At 39.2% G+C, this 4457-nt stretch overlaps 1 long non-coding RNA gene across 2 annotated transcripts; it reads left to right on the top strand.

The window, feature by feature from the left end:
- The first annotated feature begins 748 nt into the window (after window positions 1-748).
- On the top strand, window positions 749-4128 carry LOC134068183 (uncharacterized). Of its 2 annotated transcripts, XR_009936612.1 has the most exons (4): window positions 749-1079; window positions 1297-1442; window positions 1954-2040; window positions 3759-4128. It is a non-coding gene; the product is annotated as an uncharacterized LOC134068183 (long non-coding RNA). The 2 variants fall into 2 exon arrangements; XR_009936611.1 differs by having other exon boundaries at window positions 749-1442.
- Window positions 4129-4457: the final 329 nt, after the last annotated feature.

The following is a 4457-nucleotide window of genomic DNA, read 5'->3' as shown; positions in this document are numbered from 1 at the left end:
GAGCATTATTTCAAAACGCACAACGAGGATATCTGGCTGTGGCAGGTCTGCCTCTTTTCCTCACTCGTGGATTTAAGGTATGTATTTGCTATTCACACAGTGTTCTTATTGAGTTCGGGGTAATTTTAGGGAGTTTAGCATGACAACAAACTTGGGAAACATGATACAATTCTAACGTTAGCCTGAGATGATTAGCTGCTAGCTACTTAGCCGCCCACATGAGGTTCAGCAGATCTCATGTGGGCGGCTAAGTAGCTAACAGCTAATCATCTCAGGCTAACGTTAGAATTGTATCATGTTTCCCAGGTCAGTTTTACTCCCTGCCGAAAATAGGGGTGGTTATGCCTTGATGGGATTGTTTCATAAAACACAATTGAATGTTCATGGATGTGACCAGGTCAGGACGACTTCATGTGTTTGCTGTTTCATGCAGCTAGCAGTTAACGGCTAACATAAGATAGCCGCTAGCTAGCCCCGCACAAACCCAGCTTATGTTTATGTGTTAAGCTTGGAATACTAATAGTTAGATTATTATCTGAAAAGTTTCATGTTTAAACGTAGGTGCAGGCCAGTCTGTGTTACCAAATTGTCCTTATGTGTCATGAACAATTTGCGTTGTTACAGACACTAAAGTTCGTCCACAAACATTTGAATTATTTGAATGTCCGTGTAGCAAACTACACTATCTTGCCTAGTCTCTCTGTAACGTTAATCACGTGCAGACGCAAACGTTAGACTTGTCATTATTTTTGTATGATGTGATCAGCATTATTGTAGGCTACTTGCTCTCATTCGACTTCTATATTAAACGAGTAAAGCAAGTAAGTTTTTCATGATCATGGTAGAGGCTGCCTACTCTAAATGTTTGAGTGATTTGTTAATCACAAACAAGCCTCAATGTAATTAAATGTTTTCTTCCCAACTTTTAATTCAAATTCTAAAAGATTTCAGTAATCTGATATTATTATAGTTTTGCATGGTGTAAATTTGTTGAGTTTGATATACTTTCTCCACAGACGTGGGAGTGCAGAGTGCAAGACATCAGCGTCATTGAGGTCTCTCTTACAGAAGCATTACAGGTTAGCTCATGGTTACTTTTGCGGTAGACACCCATACCTATGTGCATAATTATTCTCATTGTCCCTGTTTATTATAAGCATGGAATGCTCTTCATAGTCACTGAAGCAGATATCATACTTAGATCAATGTTTTCTGTATGCTAATTGTAATTCTTTCTACAAATGCTGGGTTGTTTTGTACATTCTTTCTGTCCCCTCTACCCTCGTATGGTTCAAGATGTGCAGAATTTCACACGCATTGTGCAACTGAAGTCCAAGTTTATGCCAGAGCTTGACATCTGCTCCAGGCTGTCTGCTGAGTGCCATAGGAAGGGAGGAGAAACAAGACATAAGATTAAGGAGATCATGGCTGCCATTGATCGGGTTAGTGAGAAGTTGTTTTGTGCCTCCCACTTTGAAAACCAATATTAGGCCATGAGCTACAGGGCCGTAACATGCACCTGTCAACGAAACATTTTTGACCATGCTGACATGACGAATTTGAATGTTAACATTTACATTTTTGGGTTGCACTACCTGTTTCTACCCCATGAATAGATTTGCATTGAAGATCAATGTGTTCCACAAAATCTCTCAATACATTGGAAATGCATTATATGAACCTCTACATGTGATTACGTAAACACACCTTGTCACATGCCCCACCTCTCTCTAAGTCATGAGCATTACATACATCTTATAATGCATTTCCAATGTATTGAGAGTCTTTTGAAACTCCTCTATCCATGGAGCAGTAAACAGGCATTGCATCCCAATACCCAAATCTCCAAGTTAACATTGGGGGATTGCACGGTAAAGGCATAGTAAACATTAAGATGCTTAATTTGTAAGTGTAAGTAAAGTAGTGTTGTTATTATATTTCCCTGTTTTGCAGAATCCTATCATTGGCTCGTTGAGAGTTTGCCACCTGCAAGCACTTGTTGTGTACTTGAAGGCCCTGAGAAACTCAAAGGAATACCTGGTAAGTGTAAATGAATATCCCAAAAAACAGTGTAAATTCGGTGAAAATGGACCTCAGACTCTCTTTCTGCATGAAAATGCATCAAAGAAGTCGTGGAGATGGACAGTATTTTTCATTGATGAAGCACTATAGAGCTTGCATCGGCGTACACTATATTGCCAAAAGTATAGTGATGTCAATAGACATCCCATTCTTAAAGGGATAGTTAGGATTTTAAGACACAAAGTTATATGGGTTCCTTGTCAGCAACGTTGTGCATCAGCACTGACTTACCCCCCGACAGCGTCCTGTGAGCCGAGATCCAGCCGGTTTTTGATCGTTTTTGATGCCGGACTATTTTCTTCAGCAAGTTTCTGGGGTCACGAAAGTAAAGTGTTTTTCTTCTCAAAACCATATGCGTTCAACAGAGTGATATATTTGCACCACAAAAACGTTGTCCAGCTGTCAGTAGCGCACAGTGATAGGAATCGCGAAAAATAAGTAAGTGATAACGAGGTTTGAATTTTTCCTGGACAACGTTTTTGTGGTGCAAATATATCACTCTTTTGAACGCATATGGTTTTGAGAAGAAAAACACTTTACTTTCGTGACCCCAGAAACTTGCCGGACTACTTTCTTCAGCATCAAAAACCGGCTGGATCTCGGCTCACAGGACGCTGTTGCGGGGTAAGTCAGTGCTGATGCACAACGTTGCTGACGGGGAACCCATATCACTTCGTGTCTTAAAACCCGAACTATCCCTTTAATTCATAGAGTTTAATATGATGTTGGTCCACCCTTTGCAGCTATAGCTTTTTTGACCATTCATCCAGAAGCGCATTTGTGAGGTTGTACATTGATGTTGGACGAGGAGGCTCTCAGTCTCTGCTCTAATTCATCCCAAAGGTGTTCTATTGGGTTGAGGTCAGGACTGTGCAGGCCAGTCAACACTAAACTCTGTCATCCATGTCTTTGCGGACCTAGCGTTGTGCACTGGTGCACAGTCATGTTGGAACAGAAAGGGGCAATTCCCAAAACTGTTCCCACAAAGTTGGGAGCATGGAATTGTCCAAAATCTCTTACTGTTCCAACATGACTGTGCATCAGTGTGCAAAGCAAGGTCCATAAAGACGTGAATGATATAGTTTGGTGTGTATGAACTTGACTGGCCTGCACACAGTCCTGACCTCAACCATGACGTACGAAATTAAAATAGCTCATCATCATCACATACCCTTCACCATACCTAGAGATTGGCATGGTGTTTTTTTTTTTTTCAGTTATTAGCTGGTTTGATGCTCATTAGGCTCAATGCCAACCCGGCTAATAGGCTAACTGAAAAAAAACATCATACCAGTCTCTAGGTATGGTGAAGGGTATGTGATGTGGGGCTATTTTAATTCCAAAGGCTGAGGATACTTTATCAGGATGCCTAGTATACTGGATCCATGAAATAAGTGGCTTTTAAAGATAGAAATCTTCCTGCCTCTATGGGAATTTAACATATGGGAGCAAATACCTATGACCCCTGTATTTTAAGGAAGAACATTTATTTATTTGCTATACATCTCATTCACAAAGACAATTGGTGTCCTTAAAGGTTGGATATTTCCTAATTTTTAGCATGGGTTCAAATACTTATCCTGGCTGTATATGCTCTATTTTCTGACACAATGTGATACTTATTCTTTGTATCATAATGTGATACTGACCCTTTTTATATTGCATCCTTGTTTTAGAGCTGCCAGGACTGGTGTCATCACTGAAAGCGGTCATAAACAACATGGCAGATTCATTTATTTCCTCCAGCCAAAGCGACTCACCACGCACTAGCAGTGAGACTTGCAGTGAGGACATGGTATTATGACTGAAGGACCTTGAACCGATCCCTCATTAGCATTGTGCAGGCCCTCCATGATTTTGTGATCTTGCACGTTCACCAATTCATGCAAATTCAGGGACTTTGCTGCATTTGCGTGTTGTAATATTCAATAAATGTGAATGGTGATGTGTAGTTATGTTCCTGTTATTGTGTTATTAGCATTATATATCCTTTGCTTGAATTATGTATTTTTGTAATTTTATTGTAATAAAGTTCCCTTTCTGAAATGAGATTTGTAATCTGTTGTAATGCACTTGAAATTAATTGTAATGTAATACACTTAAAGTGTAATATCGACATGTATGCCAAAGTATAACAATATGGGAATTAAAGTACAGATAAAATATACTTCAAAGACAGTTCTTTTCTACAATAAAATATAATAATATTGCACTGAAAGTATGTGTCTATGATGTTTAGCTTGTAATTGAACTTCACTTGAAATATGTTATCATTGTCATAGTGGGACACTTTAAATGCACTAAATATAGTACGGAAGTGCATTTGTAGATCATTTGAAATATTAAAGAGGCATACTAAATTAACATACTTTATA

This window comes from Sardina pilchardus, chromosome 20 (assembly GCF_963854185.1).
Source record: "Sardina pilchardus chromosome 20, fSarPil1.1, whole genome shotgun sequence".
NCBI classification, from domain to species: Eukaryota; Metazoa; Chordata; class Actinopteri; order Clupeiformes; family Clupeidae; genus Sardina; species Sardina pilchardus.
Note: the sequence above shows the minus strand (reverse complement) of the source record. Positions and strands in the feature narration are given on the sequence as shown.